The sequence below is a fragment of the Molossus molossus genome, unplaced genomic scaffold (genome assembly GCF_014108415.1).
Source record: "Molossus molossus isolate mMolMol1 unplaced genomic scaffold, mMolMol1.p scaffold_m16_p_13, whole genome shotgun sequence".
Classification (NCBI taxonomy): domain Eukaryota; kingdom Metazoa; phylum Chordata; class Mammalia; order Chiroptera; family Molossidae; genus Molossus; species Molossus molossus.
The window spans coordinates 41,890,090-41,912,315 of NW_023425348.1; the positions used below are offsets into that span (position 1 = coordinate 41,890,090).

Below are 22,226 nucleotides of genomic sequence, written 5' to 3' on the forward strand. Positions count from 1 at the left end.
GTGGGAGGGAGAGACGGAGAAAGAGAGAGAGAAACATCGATGTGAGAGAGACACATCGACTGGCTGCCACTCACATGACCCCAACCTGGGCTGGAGACAAACTGCAACGGAGATATGTGGCCTTTGGGGAACCAATCTCAGGTCTCCCTGGTCTGCGGGCCGACACTCTAACTGCTGAGCCAAACTGGCCAGGGCAAAGCCAGATAAATTTTTGATTTTCATATTGCTTGCATCCTCTTGCCCTCAATACACAAATTTCTTTTTTAGTTAAAAAAAAAAAAATCCTTAATTTACTCACACCTGCAAAAGTCTTTTTTGCCATTGAAACTAACATATTCATAGGTTCTGGGGATTAGAATGTAAATATTTTTAGGGAGTCATTATTCTGCCACCACAGAGACCATACAAAAAGTTTAGTTTAGGATTAATTTACTGGGTTATGATCTTGGGTTAAGTTACATAAATCCTGTATGCCTCAGTTTCCTCATAGATAAAATAACAGTAGTCTATTTCAAAGGGTTGTTAGAGGCTTAAAGGAGATAGTGCTTAGAACAGTATCTGACACATAGTAAGCACTATGTTAGCATTTATTTGATACATTTTTATTTTTATTTTTTTTTCCAAATCTTTATTGTTGGATGTAAAATGTATTACAGATGTTCCACATATCTCCCCCACTGACCCCCTCCTCCCCACTCCCGCCTCCACCCCCCACCCCTTCCCACACTATTGTCTGTGTCCATTGGTTATGCATATAAGTTCCCTGGTTTATTTCTTCCCACCCCGCCAACCCCCTTCCCTTTGAGGTTTGTCAGTCTAGCAATGAATTTGTGCTTCTCAATCCCCTCACCTCCCTCACCCATTCCCCCAACCCCCCTCCCAACTGGCAACCAACAAAATGTTGTCTGTATCTATGAGAATGTTTCTGTTCTACCTGTTCATCCTGTTTGTAGATTCCATTGTTGATAGATATGTATTCATTGTCATTTTGTTTGTTCATACATTTTATCTTTTTCTTCAAAAAGACCCTTCATCATTTCATATAATAACGGTTTGGTAGTGATAAACTCCTTTAACTTTTTCTTGTCTGGGAAAGTTTTTATATGTCCATTGATTCTAAATGACAGCTTTGCAGGATAGAGTAATTTTGGTTGTAGGCTCCCGCCTTTCACCACTCCGAATATTTCCTGCCACTCCCTTCTGGTCTGCAAAGTTTCCTTTGAGAAATCAGCTGACAGCCTAATGGGAACTCCCCTTTAGGTAACTAGCTGCCTTTCTCTTGCTGCTTTTAAGATTCTCTCTTTGTCTTGAACCTTTTGCATTTTGATGATGATGTGTCTTGGTGTGGGCCTCTTGGGGTTCATCTTGTCTGGGACTCTCTGTGCTTCCTGGACTTGTATGTCTGTTTCCTTCACCAAGTTAGGAAAGTTTTCTGCCATTATTGTTTCAAACAGGTTTTCAATTTCTTGTTCTCTCTCTTCTCCTTCGGGCACCCCCAAGATGCGAATGTTGGCATGCTTGAAGTTGTCCCAGAGGCTCCTTACACTATCCTCATTTTTTTGGATTCTTTTTTCTTTTTGCTGTTCTGATTGGGCATTTTTTGCTTCTTTATATTCCAAATCGATGGTTTGCTCCTTGGATTTATGTACTCTATTATTGAAGCTGTGTAAATTATTCTTTATTTCAGTTAATGCCTCCTTCAATTCTAACTGTGTATCCATGATTTCTAACTGGTCCTTTTTTATGCTCTTGATCCCTCACTAAGTTCACTGAGGTTCTCATTGAGTTCATTGAGCATCCTTATAAGCAGTATTTTGAACTCAGTATCTGTTAGGTTGCTTATCTCCATTTCGCTTAGTTCTTTTATTGGGGTTTGGTTCTGTTCTTTCATTTGGGACCTGTTTCTTTGTCTCCTCATTTTGGCTGCCTCCCTGCGTTTGTTTCACTGTACAGTATTACTTAATGAGAGGTATGGGGCTCACTGAGACCAGATACTGCTCGTTTGAAAGAGTTTAGGAAAAACCTGAAGCAGGATCCGAGGCCGGCCAATCCTACGGTTAAGCAAGTGGCAACAGCTTGGGTGGGCTTGAAAGTTGGGTGGGCTTGAAAGTTGGGTGGGGTGGGGCGGGGCCTCAGGGAGCAACAGGGCGGAGCTACCAGTGTGAGCCAGGTTGCTGGAGTCCCAGATATGGCGACTGTCTGCGGCCCCCGGGAAGGACTCACCAAAGGAACAAAAGCCTCTTACAGCACGTTTGTCCCAGAGAAAGCCCCCTCTCCAGCCCTCGCTCCAGTGCCAAACAGCTCAGTTCTTCCCTGTATGTCTCTGGCGCACCTGGAGCTGCCTCCCCTCCAAGCTTAGAGGGAGAGAGTCCGATAAGTCCGTGCGCGGGCCCTTTAAGGAGCTGCCTGGGGCTCCAGCCGCTTCAGCCTCCCTGAGCCTCAGTTCCTGCTGGTTTTCCAGCCAGAAGTTATGGGGACTTCTCTTCCTGGCACTGGAACCCTGAGCGGGGCACCTGGTGTGAGACAGGGACGGGGACCCCTCAGTCCTCAGGAAGGACCTTCCCAGCCGCGGGAGCCTCCTGATTTTTATCCACCACATGTGGGTGTGGGACCAGCCCGTCCAGTCTCCCCGCTGCCGCCGTAGCCACCACCCCTCGCGCCGCCGCTCTCCTACCAGTCTGGATGCGGCTGCTGCTTTAATTCCATAGTTGTAGGATTTCCATTCAGCTTAATTTCAGGCGGTTTTGAATGATGGTTGTTCTGTAGTGTAGTTGTAACTTTGATGTGGTTGTGGGAGGACGCGATACTGCATTTACCTACACCGCCATCTTGACCGGAAGTCTTTGATACATTTTTAAACATTGATTCTATAACTATGTGTCAATCACTGTTCCTGATACAGGGGATATGAATAGTATGGGTAGAAATAGGACTTGATCTCAAGGAGCTAAGGGAGTCAGACACACACAGATGCAGTAACTACACAATATGCTACATGCCATAAAGGGCATGGAAGTACTATAGGATTACAACATTGTGAAGGCTCAGGGAAACTTAAGAAACATTAGTTGAATGAATAAATGAACATGACATTCAAGCTGGGCTTTGTAGAATGAATAGGTGTTGGCTAGTGAGATAGAGAAGGCCTCAGAGCCAAAATAAATGTGTCCAAAGAACATTAAGTAGCATTTTGTGTAGCTGGAACTAAAGATAAAAGGTGTGAGACAGGCTAGAAAGGCTGATGTAAGCACCAAGGTTGTGCAGTGTCAAGTTAAGGAGTTTGGACTTTATCCTGAAAGCAACAAAAGCCTTCCAGAGTGTTTAAATAGGGGAGGGTATCATCAAATTTATGGCTTTAAAAGGCTACTCTGATCACCAGTAAGAATGGATTGAATTTGGAGAGCATGGAAACTGCTCAAGTTATCCAGGTGATGGTAGGGAGTGAAGAGAAGGGCAAGGACTTGAGAAATATTTAGGAGGCTGTACAGGATTTGGTGACTAATTTGATAAGGGTGTTGAGAGAGGATGAATAGGAGCTATGTTCAGGTTTGTGGCTTAAGAGACAGTTGGATGGTGACCCCTTCACTGAGACCAGGAAGTAACATGAGTGGCACCTTTGGGGAAAATGGTAATAGGTACAGCCAAAATTCCAAAGGCCTTAATGTGTGCTAAATTGTAGTTACTATTATCATGGTAAAACTGAGGCTTGGAGAGACCAAGTTAAGCATACACAGGCACTACTTATTATGGAGAAACTTTGGCTTAGAAATGTTAAGGTCCTGTCGCTAACATTTGTACAGCTGGGATTTGAAGCAAGAAAATCCGATTCCAGACCCTCAGTCACTAATGTTTCAGTTTTGGACATGTGGTCAGGTACAGTGCAGGATTTAAGTGATGCTGTCCAGCAGGCACTGGGAAACAGAATCTGAGCTCAGGGGAAAGGTGTGGGTTGACTGTAGTCTCTGTGGTAGGAGAAAAACGGGAAAAGTAGCCTATTTTTTCCAATGTCAATTCACGACAGCTCAAATCTGCATATTATTTCTTTGTTCCCCAACCCCTCCCTCCCCCCATAGCCCCCCAAATCATATTATGAATGCCTGGGTCTGGGGTCACAGGAGAGGGGTGGTTTTCAAATTCTTGGCAATGACCTAGCAGTTGCGGTGATGCTTTGTAACCTGAAGAGGACCATGAGACCAAGGGGTTAGCCGTTTTCTCTCACCCTGGCCACACCATTATCACCCCCAGAAACCTCCCCAAATCTTCCCCGAGAAAGGCCTCGTCAAAAGAGCCTGTGGCTGTAGAGTACGAGCAAAGCAATGACGTCATGCAGCCACCCGGTGATTCCCCAGCCTGCGATGACGTCACTCCAGGCGCTCGCCTTCCCCCACGCCTGAGTCGCCGCGCTCACGTAGGTCTGTCCAGGCCTCCCCGCCCCCTCCCACCTGCGGGAGGCGGGGCGGGCGGGACTCCGCGGGCGCTGCTGCCTCCCCCGGGAGGGGGTTGGGGCCGGTGGGAGAGGCGGTCGCACCAGGCCCGGCGCGCACAATAGCGCGACAGCGGGCGGGGGCCGAGGCTGCAGCTGGAGCCCAAGGTGCCGTCGCACAGCAGACGCCCCTCGCGGCCTCCTCCGCACACGCCCTCCCCTTCGGCTCGTCCATCTCGCCTCCGCGCCGCCTCCCTCACGGCTCCACCGTCCTGCTGCACCGACGCGCTCCCTTCATTTTCTCATCCCCTTTCACCCAGCCCCGCAGAGAACCTCGGGCTCCCACCGCCCGCCCGCGGCAGCCGGCCCCACACACCCCGCCCCCACAGCGCCCCTCCACCGCCGCCCGGCCGCCCGCTCCCTCCCCGGCCCGAGGGGACTCCCGGCCCGGCAGCGAGCGCGCAGCGGCGGGAGGGAGAAAGTGAAGCGGCCCCGCGCACACTCGTGCGCTCAGCCCCGGCTCGGCCGCCGCCACCGGGAGGAGGAGGAGGAGCCGAGCGAGCACGGAAGGTGAGAGCCGGCCTCCCGCCGGTGCCGCTGGCGTCTCGGCTGCCCGGCTGGGGTGCGGGGGTGGGGGCGGCGCGAGGAGGGGGCCTGGGCCCATTCATTCCCCTCGGCGGGTGCGGGCGGGCGACCGCGCCAGGTGAGATGAGGCGGGGCCGTCGCCCCGCGAGGTGGGTGGCTCCTGCTGGACCAACAAAGGCCCCCTGTGCACTCCCCGCGCGGCCGCGGGTCTCAGACTGGGGGCCGGGGAACCCGGGAGAGGGCGCGGGCGGGGGAGGGGCCGGGACACCCAACAGGTTCGGGTCTGGGAGCGACTCCTTCCCGAACTTTGCGGTGCAAACCTTGGCTCGCGAAGGGGCAGCCCAGCAAGGCGGCATCCGAGTCGCCCTGCGTGGAAAAGTAACCCCGACCGACCGGGGAAAATCACCTGTAGTGTTCAACTCCTTGAAGAATTCAGCTAGATGGAGCCCGACTTCTGCGCCCCTCCCCCACGCCGGGAATACTCTGTAACTTGCAGAGTTAAAAACAAACAGGGAAAGAAGAATTATTTATGTTCATTATTCCATTGCAAAAGACACGCTTATTAAACAGCCTTTACTCTCTTGAATATTTTAACAGCAAACATTGGTAGGAGTGTTTTTTGGAAGAATACTTGAGAAGTTGTGGGTGTTTGTGGGTGTTGGGAGCAAAGTGCTTGTGTTTGTTCAACTCATTAGATAACTGTCTTATGCTTTTATCCCCGGAACTGTTAAAGGTGAAGGGAAGGGTTAGTACTATGGTTTCCAATAAAAATTCAAATTCGTTAGTCTAGCCTTTAAGAATTTTTCCTGAGAAAAATCTTTAATTTTGCCTACTGTGTCTTTGGGCTTTCTCAATTTTGTCAGGAGTCAATAGTACACAGATGCTTCATTGATCTTATCTTGTGACTTCACCTTCCTCCATGACCTTGTGCAGGTCACCTCCAGCCTTCAGGTTCCAGGAGTTTGTTTTTATGCCCTAGAATAAGGCAGGTATCAAGCACCTACTCAACTTTCAGGACTCCACTGAAGAATCCCCTCCTCCCTACTTTGAAGTCTTTGCTAGCATCCACTCCCAAACTCCTCTCAGGCAAAGCTGACTTCTTGGATTTACCACAGCACCTGTAACATTTTTGTTTGTTTTGGTTTCTGTTTGGGAAATCCTCAATCAGGAGCATGTGAAATCCACCTCACTTCAACTAGAAGCACTATTTCTCAAAAAGGGTTTTAGGAATATGGACCCTGAAACATTCCTCAAAGTTTATCCATTCAGTCATTCAGTGACCCCACATTACAGGAGTCTGAGAGCTGCTGTGTTTCAGGCCTCCTGCAACTACTATGGGTATTCAGTCTATTAAGATATACCCTGTCTTCAAAGAGCTCAAAGTCTAGAGGGTGAGGTGGACGTGTAAACAGCGAAGCCTGCTCTAATCTCTGGGGGACTCCAGCTGTACAGGGAATCGTGAGCAATCATCGAGGCTGCTGGTCCTGTTTTACAAGTCTTGCCCTGGCTAAAGTGAGTCCTGCGGGGAAGGTGGTGACCTGCCTCACATCTATAAGATAGCACTTGATAAAAAGCTTGTCCAGTTCAGTTCAGTTCAGTTCAGTATACACTTACTAAGCACATGTGCTGGGCTTGGAGGAAGCAATGCATTCTGAAAGGAGAGCACTGTGTATCCGATGAGAACTTTGTAAAACAAAACCCATCACATCAATTTAAAGATACATTTTCAAATGTATCTTTACGAGAAATTTTTAGAGATCAGACCCCTGCCTACCTTTGCAGCCTCACTTTCTATAACTACCCTGCCATCCTCTTTCTCATCTCTGTTTTTGCTTGGGGTGTCCTTTCTCCCTGACCTTCTGCCTGCCTGTGAAGTGCTTGCTGAACCCCTGGGAAGCAGCAGTACCTTAGTCTCTCCTATTACTTCCACAGAGTGAGTTGTTCCATCATTTTCTGGCTCCTGTACATACCACTCTTGTAGCTTTCTATAGCACTATTGCATTTATTTGAGTTTGTGCCTCTTTTCCATTCGTCTGAATTTCTTGAGGGCAGGATCTGTTTAGTTTTAGTGTCTAACCAAGTTCCTTGTACTGAGTAAGTGTTGGAAATGAATGAATGTATGCATGAAGAAGCAAGTCAAGGCTCAGGAGAAAGAGGCTACCTAATCCTTTGGGTTAGAACAATTATCTCTAAGTGTGGTCCCTGCACCAGCAGTATCAATATAATCTGGGAATCTGTTAGACTTGCAAATTATTTGTCCCATCCCAGACCTGGGGTTGGGGCCCTAAATCCTCTGCTTTAACTAGCCCTCTAGTGATTCTGATACTTGCTAAGGTTTGAAAACCCCCAGGTTAAAAGATTTGCTTTTGATAAGACCAGCTCCTTGCCACCTCCCTCCCTTCCTCCCCTTTTCCCTTCTTTTTCTTCATTCTTTTTCTTCATTCTTTTTCAGAGCACTTACTTGTTGACATTGCATTCTGTTCCACCTGCGTATTGTCTGTCTTTTGCTGCCAGACTGAAAGCTTCCTGAGAGCAGAGAATTTTGTTTTGTTCACTACTTCAATCCCTTGCCTAGAATAGTAACTATATTCAGGCACTCAGATATTTGGTAAATGAATAAGATGGTTTAGTCCCATTTACTGCCAGCTGCTACATTGGGGTTTTATTCAAGATTAGGTCTCAGAATGAAGAGGAACCACGCTCTAATATGAAAATCCAAGTGGATTCTAACATTTTGGGGGGATTTATTTTAGACTGAGTTTTTCTTCCCTTTTATATCTGTTTTTCTCCACTAAACCTGCAGGTTTTTTTGCTTTTGTTCTTCTAGTCAAGACCTGAACATTGCTGTTGAAATCTCCTAGGCTGGGATTGTGTTTTAGGAATTTGCAGCTTGGTTTTGCAAGTCTAAATAAGCACCCTAACTTTTGAGCCTTTTAACTTGAAACTGTCTTTTCCGGATCTCCTGTGGTTTTGTCTTTCTCTAGTGATACTTAAAGCCATACAAGGGCCTGTTTGACTCCACATAAAGGTGTTTTTTTTTTTTCCTTATGAAGCTCTTAAAATATATTTTTTTCTTTCACTTTCTTATTATCTCCAAGATACAATATCCAGTTTTCTCCTTTCCTAACTTTCTTCTGAGAGTTTGGTGTCATTTGTTCATTAATTTATTTATAAACATTTATTGAATCCTTTTCTACCAGGTGCCAGGCCCCATGTTGGGACAGGGTGGTGTTGAGATATACATATTTGGGTCTTTAAGGAGTTAAAGATATCACAGTATGGTGTGATAAGTCCTGAAATGAAGGGATAAAATGAGGGATGAAAAAATGATGGATACTCATAAAGGTGGGAGACAGCTGCCTTTCTATTCCCTTCCACCCCCATTTAGGAATAGTTTATCAAACAAGCTGACTTTAAAATTTTTTTAACTAAGATGGCCTTGTTGGGGAAAACAAGCTGACTTTAAAATTTTTTAACTAAGATGGCCTTGTTGGGGAAAACAAAAACAAAAATCAAGGTAGAATCAGAAATTGCTAATTTGAAATCTCAATTCTGTTGTTTCTGGTTTTAATGAATTTTCCTTTCTCCCATTTTATCTTTCTAAATCATAAAGCGAAAGTAAGGGAAAAACTTTTTTTTTTTACAGTGAAGGGAAAACATGAAAGTTATCAAGAGAATAGCCTATTTCATAGATGTCATTTTAATTCCTAAAGACTAATGTTGTAATTTGGGGAGGGGGGAAATAATGAAAACAGGAGAAAGTCAGGAGACCTTAATTCATTTCTATAATACTGCATGACCTGACGGAAGCAATTCTGTCTTTGTACCTCTTCTCCTAACTGTAAAATGTGGATAGCAAAAGTTCCTATGATCAGCTTACAAAGTCATGAAGCAACTAAATAAAATATTGACTATAAATAGACCTTTGAAAAATATGATTGGTTTAGCTAGTTCTTAGCTGATAGGAAGCTTATTAACAATAGTATATTGCACACCTGTTATGTACCAAACATGACGTGAGATGTTTTCTCCAATCTTTAAAATAAGCATGTAAGATGATTGCTAGCACCTCTCTTTCATGGATAAGGAGGTTGAGGCTCAGACTGGCAAAGAGATCTTGTTCAAGGTTTTGCTGAAAGTTAAGTGGCAGACTTCAATTTTAGTCAGTATCCACCTGATGCCAGAAGTTATGTGTTATGTTCATTACCCAGGTGCTGTAATTCTTCTGTATAGAGGATATAGGAATGTTTGGCAAGTATATTGCTGTGAGAGTTAAAGTTTTTCTTCATCTAGCCTATTCTCTTCTTCTGTGCACAGAAAGATGGATGAAGACAGATTTACATGCATTTACATTTATGTTTCCTGCGGGGAAAAGACTAACATCTTGCCCTGCTGTTTTTGTTCAGTCTTTACAACAGTCCTGTGAGATAGGTATTTACATTTTACAAGAGTTAGGAGACTGAGAGGATCATAGAAGTCCTGGCTTGCTCAAAGGTACATTATTAGCAAATGACTAAAAACTGGTTTAAAACTACATTTTTAAAAAATCTAAATGTAGTACTTTACTTTTGTCACTATATCATATTGCCTTTTAAACTCTATCAAACTAAATCATGGTGCACTAGAAAAGTCCCTGTAGAGTGCTTTATGCTCTCTTTAGCTTCTTCCCTCTAAGAAAATCCAGACTGAAGTCCACGAAGAAATAACTGCTGATAAAACTGTATATCAGATGGTCATGATATTACAAACTCAATATAACGCTTTTCTATAGAAGCTGAGAGACTTTATCCAGTATTCTGAGTCACCTGTGCCTGAATATTCATTTCCCTTTGCCATCATAAACTTATTAACATAATGTAATATACTTTTTTGCTCTTGTGTTAAGCCTTATCTCTCTCTCTCTCTCTTTTTTTTTTTTGGTACGTGCCCCTAGCGGGAACTGAACCCGGGACTCTCTAGTCCGCAGGCCGACACTCCAACCGCTGAGCCAAACTGGCCAGGACTAGCCTTATATCTCTTCATTAACTTCCTCCACTCTCCCATCCTTCTAGTCTTTGAGATGGGGAAAATCATTTATGTGCTAAGATTTTCCAGATTATTCCCACTCTAGGAATAGTGTAGTAATAAGTCTAGAAAGAACCAAAGGTTCATTGATTCCTCACTAATATGATTTTCTTTGGCATGATTTAATTCTCTAAGATTGATCTCAGTGTCGGATATAAAAAATCCATTATATCTTGCCTCTTATTAATGGAGTTAGGATGAGACAATTTGCATGCAGCATTGGGAAGTTCATTCTTGTTTGTGGGGCTTTCTTCCATCACTTTTCTACTCCCATCCCTTTCCAGTGTCCCTGCCCCTTTCCTTTTCAGACAGTGTAAGTACCAACCCAGGCTGGCAAGAACGTTTTCCTTCTTTATAGAATCTGCCTTTCGAATCTTTTGGGATGATAAATGACAATGACAATATATGTGTGGCTTCTACCCTCCTCTGCCTACATATATCTTCAGGGCTCAGATTTCCTTATTCTCTCCCTGATTCCCACAAAGCTGGGATTAATGTTTTCCTCATTTGAGCACTTGTCCTCATAGTACTTTGTATATTGCTGCTGTATTATCTATCACTTTCTAGGGAAGGAGATGTAGAAGGAAGAACACTAGATTGAAGTAGGACAAAGACCTACTTGGACATTTAACTTAATTATATCTTTATTTCATTTGGAAAAGAGAAACAATACCTAATTCACAGAGTTGTTGTGAAGATTAAACTAATGTATGTGGAAATGAATTGTAAGATGTTAAGTTACATAGATGTTAGGTAGAATCATTATAATTTCATGACTGCAATTATATTTAGCAGTGGTTTTTAATTTGGCCATGCATTTGAAACATATCTGAAGGTGTTTAAAAAATTGCTTGGGCTCTATCTCAAGTCCACTTAATCAAAATCTCTTGGGATCTCTATTTTTGAAGGTTTATAGTCAAGGTTGAGAAGTACTGCCTTATATTTTGCATTAACACCTTATGTACCTATTATATAAACACTAATGTTTTAATTTTCAGTTAAAGTTCATTTCCTAAACACATTAAGCCTCAGACATTGTTATGGGCTCTGAAGAAACAGACGAATCATACCTGGTTCCCACACTTAAGTTTACAGTTGAGAAACCGAGATGTCCATAGGCAGTAATATTGAGACAAAATGACCCATGGAGATATATGCCAGGGCAGTGAGAAGTCCGAGCAAAGGCATCTGCTCCAACGGAAGTGGGGGTAGCCCGGCAAACCTTAAGAGATGTGACACATGCCCTGGCCAGTTTGGCTCAACGGTTAGAGCGTCGGCCTGCAGTCCGGAGAGACCCGGGTTCGGTTCCCGCTAAGGGCACATACTTCGGTTGCAGTTTGTCCCCGGCCCTGGTTGGTCGTGCGGGTGGCAGCCACTCGATGTGTCCCTTCACGTCGATGTTTCTCTTTCTCTCTGCCTTCCTCTCTCTCCCTCCCACTCTATCTGTACAAAAAATGGAAAAATATCTTTGGGTGAGAAAAAAAAAAAAAAAAAAGAGATGTGACACGTGTCTAAGTTGGGTTTTGAGAGATGAGCAGGGGTTAACAATGTACAGTGGGGAGAGGTAGGAAGATAGAGGAGGAAAGACCTTCCTGAAAGGGAGCGGTATGAGGGCTAAAAGGCTTGAGAGCATGTTTGGGGAACCCTGATTAGTTTAGTACACTTAGAGGATCCATGTAAGGTGGGGAGTGGTCAGAGCAGAGAGGAAGGCAAGGCCCCCATGAAGGGCCTGTTGTGTAGTATACAAAGGACTTTCACTGATATTATCTCATTTTATTCTTTCTCCTACTCTCTGGGTTAGCTAGGACAGGTATTGTTCTGTCTCTGTTTTATAGAAAACAGAAGTTAATTGGATTGCCTGAGGCTGGATAGCAAAGCTATGATTTGGAGCAAGGTCCTTCTGACTCTTGAGCTTCTTCTGACTCATGCTTCTTCCATTACGTACACCATAGCTGCCCTGTGCCTGTACAGTGTTGTGAGGATCAGATGAGCGCTCCATAGATAAATGCACAGAATTTAAAAGTTGTAAAGTTGCTTGACTGATGTTGCCTATTAGTTGGGAGTTTGGGCTAAGTGGTCTGTAAGAGTGTTTTATTTATTTATTTATTTATTTATTTTTATCCTCACCCGAGGACATTTTTCCATATTTTGTTCAGATAGAGTGGGAGGGAGAGAGAGGAAGAGAGAGAGAAACATCGATGTGAAAGGGACACATCGAGTGGCTGCCTCCTGCAACTGGGGCCAGGAACTGACTGCAACTGAGGTACATGCCCTTAGTGGGAACCGAACCTGGATCTCTCTGGACCGCAGGCCGACGCTGTAAGAGTGTTTTAGATCCAAAACTCTGTGGGTATTTCCTAGGATTTTCCTTAATTGCTGAAAGAAATGTTTTTTTCCAGGAGCTGATAAACAAGGTCCAGTGAGCTAAAATATTGTCAGATAGTTACTCTTCCAATTTGAGTGTCTTCACTCAGTCCCTCGTGTTTGTTTTAAAATACACACGAACACACACACATATATATTTAAAAAATATTTTTATTGCTTTTTAGAGAGAGAGGAAGGGAGAGGGAGAGAGAGCTAGAAACATTGATGAGAGAAACATCGGTTTGCTGTCTCCTGCATGCCCCCCACTGGGGATCAAACTTGAAACCTGGGTATGTGCCCTGACCAAGAATTGAACCAGTGACCTTTTGCCACTGAGCCACACTGTCCGGGCAAAAAATACATTAAAATTTTTAAATGTAAAAATGATGATGAACGTGATACATGAGTCTCAGAAAATTTGGAGAAGATGGAAGAATAAAAGGTAAAAGGAAACAAGAAAAACAAAAAATGAAATCCATTAGAATTTTATTGTAGAACAATAACTGGCAGTAGCATTTCATCTGTTTCCTTCTAATCTTTTTAAAAAATGAATTTGGGATGTGATTTCCCTGTTTCCCAGGTATCCCCTTTCCCCAGCCTCATTTTATGTTGGGGATAAATGAGATCAGAAACCAGTCAACATCATAAGCTTCGTTACAATTAATCTTTTATTTGGGACTTACACAGTGTCAAACACTTCACATTTTATTTTTGTTTATTCCTCAAAATAATCATTTTATAGATTTATACTCATTATATAGATGAGAACATTTAGGAGTAGAGAGGTCAAGCTGGGATTTGAAGATATTTTTATGATTATTACTGTGTGACCATGGCAGGTCAGTTAACTACCCCAAGCCTCGGTTTTCCTTAGCTGTCTTACAGATGTATTGAATTTGACACCATCTTCCCAGCTCAAATATTTTATAACAGTGATTTCCTCCCCTTCTCCTCTCTGCCCTTCACCCTTTTCCTGTAGTACAGTAGGGCAGTGATTTTTAACCATTTTTATCTCATGGCACACATAAACTAATTACTAAAAGTCTGCAGCACACCAAAAAATATATTTTTTGCCAATCTGACCAAAAAAAAATTGGTATAACTTTGATTCAGTTATACCAGATGATTATTGCTGTATTGGCTGTTGTCGTTTTTTAAAATTTTTGGTCTTTTTAAAAATTTTATTTGACTCTCTGAGGGAAAAGAGGTCACTGCCCCTGACTAGATAGTCAGGTATATTGTACGTTTTTAAAATTCTTGTGGCACACCGGTTAAAAATCGTTGCACTGGGACATAGCCCATCAATAACAGTGTTTTACTATGGAAGGAATTTTCAGTGGGCTAGAGGAGTAAAATTTAAATTTCCAGGTTGGGTGATGAGTAAAGAGGGACCTGGTGTTGTTGGAAGGACTCTTAATCCAACATCACCTGTTGGCGAATTACTATTTTATAACAATTTCTTCCATTGAAGATTATTTTCCCATTTGGAATTTGACCAGTCCAGAATCTGAGATTTTTATTTGGTATCAGGATAGATTTTGCTTGATTAGTTCAAGTTATCTGTATATAACCTGTGAAGTAACTTAAAGCAAAAAAGCCAGATGAACAAAGGGGAAAAATCCATAATGACAGACTTTTGAAAGTCCAAGTTTCCTGAGCAGCCTAGAGATAATTAGGGTTTACTGTTGTCACACACTTTTATATACAGTCTCATTTAATTTAATTCTGCCCTTAAGGCATCATATTTTTACAGATGGAGAGAAGATAAGTGGCTTATCCATTGTGACATAGCTGGGGGTTTGCAAATTGGAATCTTAAATCCATATCTTCTGTCCCCAAATCTGGCGCTGGCTCCTGACCATTTGGGTGCTACTTTCCCCAGTGGTACTTTTTTCATTTTCCCTGACTTAAAAAAATTCCTGCTTCCTTGGAGCATAGTAAAAGCTATTTACAGCCTTGCTCTCTTTTAAACAATCGTATTGTTTCTATCTGTTGCCACTTGCCAGAGAATTGTCTGAAGTTGACGACTTTGTAAAGGTCTGAGGCCAGTTGGGAATGGATGCTGAATATATTCTTATTTATGGGCTGGTAGAGTAGGGGGCAAACACACACACACTTTTACGTGCAGGGTACAAAACCAACACATCTCGACAGTGCTTTTATTTATTTTTAAATTACTCAACACATATTTATCGATTGCTTCCTATGTGTCAAGCATTGTGCTTAGCACCAAGGGTACAATCATAAAGAATGCAGAAATGGTCTTGGTCTTTTCTCTTATAAAGCTTCCATTCCAGAGGTAAAATACAGAGAAAAGCATTAAATATGCAGATAATTAATTGTAGGTTTTGATAAATTCTACAAAAGTCATAACGGGCTAATGTAGAGAATTTTGGAGTGATAAGGTGAAGGCCTCATTGAGGAGATGCCATTTTTAAACTAAGATATGTAAGATATGTAGATACTAGTCATGCAGACAGTGGGTGTAGAGCGTGCGAGGCAGAGGGAACATTTTAAATGCACAGTGGCCCCCCAAAAGTAAATGTTTAGAGCTATTCTGTCCAGTATGGTTTCTACTAACCAGTGTGGCTGCTGAGCTCTTGAAATGTGCTAATTCATATACAGATGCGCTATAAGTATAAAATACATAGCAGATTTTGAAACTTAGTACTGAAAAAATAATTTTTTATATTGATTGTCTATTGAAATGTTAATATTTTGGGTAAATTGGGGTAAAATATATTTCCAAATTAATTTTACTTGCTTTTTTAACCTTAAAAAGTATAGCTACTAGAAAATGTAAGATTCCATATGGAGCTCACGTTAGTGGCTTGCATAATATTTCTGTTGGATAGCACTGGTTTAGCTCAACATAGAGGAACAAAAAAAAGGTCATGTCTGATGCGTAGGGAGTAAGAGTGAATGGCATGAGATGAAGTTGGGGTGGTAGGAAGGGACCTTTCAAAATGCTGTCCTGTGTAATATCCTACTTCATCCTGAGAGACGGAGAAGGGATTGTTAAACCTCATTTTATAGACAGAGACAATTAGTGGCTGCCTGGACCTCCTCCCCACCTCCATAGTGCCAGAATGGAGAGATAAACCAGCACCTTTAGCTGTATCTTGAGTGTAGAATGTTCCCTGTCATTGTCTGCTAAAATAAGCAAGCAAACAGATATTGAGGAATAAATTGATTAATTCAAGTTTTGAAATGATTTTGAGATTGCCTCTGGGACTGTTGCTCCAAGATTAAACTTTTCACTAAAGGAAAAAAAATTCCTCCTGTAGGCTGACTCCTCTTGAAACTGTTTCACAGTATACATCTTTCAACATTTTTGTATGGTTAAAAATTCTTTTCTTTTAAATATGTTTTTATTGATTTCAGAGAGCGGAAGGGAGAGGGGGAGAGAGAGAAACATTGAGGAGGAGGGGAACATCCATTGGTGCCTCCTATATGCCCCCTACTGGGGATCGAGCTCGAAACCTGGACATGTGCTCTGACCAGGAATCGAATCAGGTGCATAGGTCAACCACAGAGTGACATTGGCTGGGTAGTTAAAATTTCTTTATAATAAAATATTGGGCCCGGCCGGTGTGGCTCAGTGGTTGAGCATTGACCCATGTACCAAGGGGTCTCCGGTTCGATTCCCTGTCAGGGCACATGCTCAGGTTGTGGGCTCGATCCCCAGTAGGGGGCATGCAGGAGGCTGTCAGTCCATGTTCTCTCTCATTGATGTTTCTCTCTGAAATCAATAAAGAAAAAAAAAGGAAAAATAAATATTGGGAGGGGAGTATGTACAGTGAGTACCCACATACTCATTATTTAAATTCTGTAATATTTTGCTGTATTTGCTTTATTGAATATCTGTCCACCCCTTAATCTTTTTATTTATCAATCCATCTTATTTGGAGGCATATATCAATACACTTCACCCTTAAACACTTTAGCATTCATATCATTATTTGTTTACATAGAACCACATTCTTAACTATATACACTATGGCACTGTTTGATTAATGTCTGCCTTAAGCTCCAGAGAATCATTTCTCTTTAAGGCATAGAATACCCTAAAGAGAATGAGTTTCAACATAGTATCTTTTTGTTTAAAGTGAAAAGTATCTTTTTTTTTGGTCAGTGTTGTATCCACAATTCCTAGCATATAGTAGGCATGCAAATATTTTTTGATTGAATGAGAGTGGAGCCAGCATTCAAACTGAGGTTTATTACTAAGAATATTTGTTTGATTTTCTCAAGTTCAACAAACATACAAGAATCCCTTCAGTGTTTGGTGTTGGAAGACAGGAGGAGAGAAGAGACCTTACTGTGCTAAATATTTAGCCGCCCAGTGCAAATATCTCTGACCTTAGTCAAAGTTGACGGCATGCCCTTCAACTAAGGATGTGGCAAATTCTAAGGCTGATGACCAGCTACTTTGCCATTCTGTGTGGGTCTTCATTTCATTTGAGTTGAGGAATTACACATTACTGAAAAATGACACTGGATTGAGGCTCCTGTAGGCATATTTGCCTTCCAGAGGGTCCGTTCTTTTTAGTATTATCTAAGAAAACATTTCAAAATGGGCAATTTGTTTTTAGATTAGTATGAGTTTCTTTAAAGTGCCACATAATTCAAATAAGGCTTAACATACATAATGGTAACTTTCTTCCATTAAAATAATAGAGCTCGCCCGGCAGGTCTGGCTCAATGGTTGAGCCTTGACCCATGCACCAAAGAAGTTGCTGGTTGGATTCCTGGTCAGGGCACATGCCCAGGTTGTGGGCCTGGTCCCCAGTGGGGACCATGCAGGAGGTGCCCAATCCATGTTCTCTCTCATCTATGTTTCTATCTGTCTCTCCCTCTCCCTTCCTCTCTCTCTAAAATCAATAAAGAAAAAAAAATAACAGGGCTCTATTTCACAAATTGTTTTGTAGCACTATTAATTGATTCAGGCATGATTCCATCAGTCTTATAAACTCTTTTGTTTCCTTTTTTTTATACATAAATATACATCTTTACATAGTTGTAATCACAATGTACACCTAAGTTTCTTTGCCCTTTTTTCTTGACCTATAAACAGTTTCCCATGTTACTTCTTAGTGTTCAGTTATAAAATTAAAGATGACATTCCAATGTTTGCTTAAAGTCATTGTATCTTTTCTACCAGAGAAACATAATGAGTAGAATTCTTTCTCAGGGAAATCTCAGTTATGCTCTGGAGGCCTTTCAGTTGACTGGATGATACCTGCCCAGACTGTGAGGGATAGTCTCTTCTATTTACAGTCAGCGGATTATGGATGTGTCCCGCACCTGCAGAATACATTCACAGCCGATCAGTGTTTAAGTCAATAAGTGCATACTGTAGCCTAGTGTGGTTAACACATAAAATTCAAACATTGCATTCATTTAGGTATTTTCTTTTCCTGTTGTAAATTACACTATAATTTTATCTGTAATGCTACATGTAGCTTTTGCCTTTCAAAAATTATTTCTTTAGAATAAATTCCCATAGGTGGGACTACTGGGTCAAGGGATCCACAGATCTCATGGGCTCTTGACAGGATTTAATATTTGCAAACTGAAAACACCACCTCAGCCTTTCTTTAAATGACATATTGAGGGGTTGGTCTATTTAACCTACTCATTTCCCATTTCTAAAAACCTGGTTTCCTCCCTGTGATTTCTAGCTCTGAAAATAGCTGTTTTTCTTCAGGGTTATCTTCAATTTTCTCCCTAGTCCCCACTTGTCACTTTCTCCACTGCCCTTCTCTTCGCCTCTCTCCACACTGTAGACTTTGCCTTATAGATCAAAGATAAAATTGAAGCTTCATATTCCTACTATTCAATCTAAGAATCTACTTGGACTTGTACCCATTTTTGCCTTCGTCCCTTCCTTTACAATGAAGGAAATGATTTAAGGGAAGGCCTGCTCCTTCACATGCTTTTAGGTTTCTTCCCGTGGTCCCGTCTCAGAAACCTCATTTCGTTGCATCTTTACATTTTTCTTTCTACTGATTTATCATAAGCAGCATTCTAATGTTCTGTTTAAAGGAAAACAATTTCCCTCTTCTCACCAATCAAAAGCATTCTTGAGATCCTATGTCAGGCTCCAGCTAAACCCTATCTTTTCTCTCCTTCAAACCCAGTCTTTTAAAAAAAATTGTTTACAACTTCTGCTTCCAGTTTCTTACCTCCTGTTTACTTGGCAGCCTACTCTACTTCTACCCCACCACCTCATCACAACTGCTCTTGCTAAGGCCCGTAATGTCCTCTGTGGTGTCAAATCTTAAGTAATAAGCAAAGAAACCCCCAAACCATAGCCACATACCCCCATAATCCCTTAACATTATCATAATATTCAATTGTGGTTCAAATGTCATATATATATATATTTTTTTTTGGTTCGTGCCCCTAGCGGGAACCAAACCTGGGACTCTCTGGTCCATAGGGTGATGCACCAATTGCTGAGCCAAACCGGCCAGGACTTATTTTTTTTTTTTTTCCTTAAAGACACTTTAAAACAGAATCCAGATAAGCACTACACAGAGAGATTGATTAACATGTCTTTTTATGTCTCCTTTAATCTCTAAATGCACCCCCCTCCCCCATTGGTTCATTTGTTGAAGAAACCACATTATTTGTCCTGCAGAGTTTTCTAAGTGTCTGGATTTTTCATCTTTCTGTTATAGTTTAAAAAGTTAATTGGTCACATATGTGTGTGTGTGTATGTGTATATATATATGTGTGTACACACACACACACATATACATATCACTTGTAAATTAGTATCTGGAGGCTTGATCAGATTCAGGTTTTTGTTTTCATGACCACTTCATAGGTTTTGGTATGATCTGTCCTCAGGAGGCTCACAGTGTATGGATGTCCCTCTTTTTGTGATGTTTGCAGCCATGGGATTTCCTTTTCTTTCTCATCTTACTGGACCTCTTAGTATATTTGCCATTCTGATTACTTTCTCTTCAGCATTTTCTCCTTTTGCCTTCTGGGATATCACTTTCCTTGTTTGCCTTGCACCTCTGACCATTTCTCAGTTTATTTTGTTGACCTTTTTCTACCTTGATTTTATTTTTTATTTACTTTTATTTTTTGGAGAGAGGAAGGGAGAGGGAGAGAGAGAGAGAAACATTGATGTGTGAGAGAAGCATTGATTGGCTGCCTCCTGCACACCCCCTACCTGGGATCAAGCCTGTGACCTGGGCATGTGCCCGGACCAGGAATAAAACCTCCTAGTGCATGGGATGACGCTCATACCGACTGGGCTCTACCTTGATTTTATTTTATTTATTAATTTATTTTTGTTACAGATGTTTCTTTTTCCTCCCTCATTGCCACCCTCCTCCCGATCCCGCCCTCCACTCCCCCATCCAGCATTGTTGTCTGTGTCCATTGGTTATGCATATGTGCATGTAAGTTCTTTTCTACCTTGATTTTAAATGTTGGAATCCTCAAGGGAGAGATTTCTGTTTTCTTCTTACATTATACTCTCTTTCTACTTGATCTCATTGATCTACTTGTCCTGCCTTTAAATACTATATATATGCTGGCAACTCCTGTATTTTCCCAGATACCTCTAGCCTAAACCTCTCTCCTTGACTCTAGACCCATATATCCGCTTGCCCACTTGATAATTTCTACTTTGAAATCTTACAACATCTCCTACTCTGTATGCACCGTAATTGTATTCTTGATCTTTTTCACAAATCTGGTCCTTCCCCAGTTATTCATGTCTTAGTAAGTGGCATCTTCATGTCCCTAGTTGCTCAAAGCATAAATTTAAGATTTATCCCTGACACCTCCTTCTCTCTTATTCTCCATTTTTCTCCACCCCTAGTTTGTCAATTTTACTTCTTATGTATTTCTTGAACCCACTTATCTCTCTCTACCTCTGTTGTCACCTCTCTGATCTAAGCACTGCCATCTCTACCCTGGAATTCTGCAGTAATCTTTTTTTTTTTATCCTCACCCGAGGATATTTTTCCATTTTTTGTACAGATAGAGTGGGAGGGAGAGAGAGGAAGGGAGAGAGAGTGAGAAACATTGACGTAAAAGGGACACATCGAGTGGCTGCCACCCGCACGACCAACCAGGGCCGGGGACAAACTGCAACCGGAGTACGTGCCCCTAGCGGGAACCGAACCCGGGTCTCTCCGGACCGCAGGCCGACGCTCTAACCGCTGAGCCAAACCGGCCAGGGCTGCAGTAATCTTTTAAATGAGCTTTTTGCTTCAAACTTGTAAAAGCTTTTTGTTTTATTTAGGGGAAAATGTAAAATCTTTTTTTTTAGCTGTTAATTGAAAGAATATATATTTTTAGTAGTTGTTGTTGTTAATCATCACTCAAGGATATTTTTCTATTGATTTTTCAAATAGAGTGGAAGGGAGAAGGGTGAGACAGAGAAACATTGATGTGAGAGAGACACATTGATTGGTTGCCTCCCACATGACCCCAACCTGGGCCAGGGATCCAACCTGCTACCCAGGTACGTGCCCTTGACCTGGAATCAAACTCGTGACCCTTCTGTCTGTGAGCCAAACTGGCCAGAGCTTTTGTTGTTGTTGTTGTTTTTAATCTTCACCTGAGGACATTTTTCCATTTTTTGTTCAGATAGAGTGGGAGGGAGAGAGAGAGAGAGAAACATCAATGTCAAAGGGACACATCGAGTGGTTGCCACCCGCATGACCCAACCAGGGCCGGGGACAAACTGCAACCAAAGTATGTGCCCTTAGCGAGAGCTGAACCTGGGTCTCTCTGGACTGCAGGCTGATGCTGTACCCGCTGAGCCAAACTGGCCAGGGCTGCTGTTGTTGTTTGTGTGTTTTTTTTGTAGTTCTTAACTAGCTGGGCTTTCCACTGCACCACTGTTGATGTCATCTATGATATCATGAGGGCGGTGGCCATCAGCACTGCAGTCCAGAGTCTGGACAGTTTCCAGGATCACTTTAATGGTTCCAGAGAGTTCTCTAGCTGAAGATCAGTGCTGCATCTGTTGGGCAATGTTGACAATCTCATCTAAAGTGATATTTTCACTGTTTTAATGGTTTTTTTGCTCCTTTCTCTCTTCTGGTGGTTCTTCGAGGGCTTTGGTGATCAGGGCAGAGGTGGAAGACACTACCTCAATCTGGGCCTGTCTGTTCTAAACTGTCAGTGCTACTGTAATCCTCAGACCCTTCCATTGCTTTGGCAGTGTCATCACCAGCCTTTTTTGGAGTCAGAGCCGGGGTTGATCTTGGAGGTGAGGGCAGATGTGGCACCGACTTCCCCTCTGGTGCACCTCTGGTAGACAACTTTGATCTCCTTGGGGTTGAAATTCCACAGCATGGTGGAGGCAGCTGGTGTCGGATGAACCTGGATTCGGGGAACGTTGCACTTTGGCTTCCTCCAAGCCAAAAGCTGAAAGCTAGGAAAACATATCAAATCTTAAACATGATATATAAGGTTCTGAATGACCTGGCCTTTGTTTTTGTTTCTCTGACTTCATCTTGTGCCACTCTCTGCCTCCGTGGCTGTTCTTCAGAGTGTTTGGCATTTTTAAATTCCTATTCTACAAACTTTGAGAAAGCCGTTCTTGCCTTAGGGCCTTCACACCTGTTCTTCTCCCCTGGTATGCTCCTCCCCAATTCTGGCTTCTCCACAAGCCTGGGTTCTCTCTTTCTCCCCATTTTTCTTCTTTTAGTAAACAAACATTGAGTATTTACTGTGAGATAGGACTGTTCTAATCTCAAGAAGATCCCTCTGTTATTCTCTTACACTACTTTGTTAGTTTCTGTAATGGCAT

The 22,226-nt window shown here is 42.4% G+C and overlaps 1 pseudogene; it reads right to left on the reverse strand.

Annotated features, from left to right (window-relative positions):
• Positions 1–21,281: 21,281 nt before the first annotated feature.
• Positions 21,282–21,838, reverse strand: LOC118628994 (annotated as a pseudogene).
• Between the last annotated feature and the right edge of the window lie 388 nt (positions 21,839–22,226).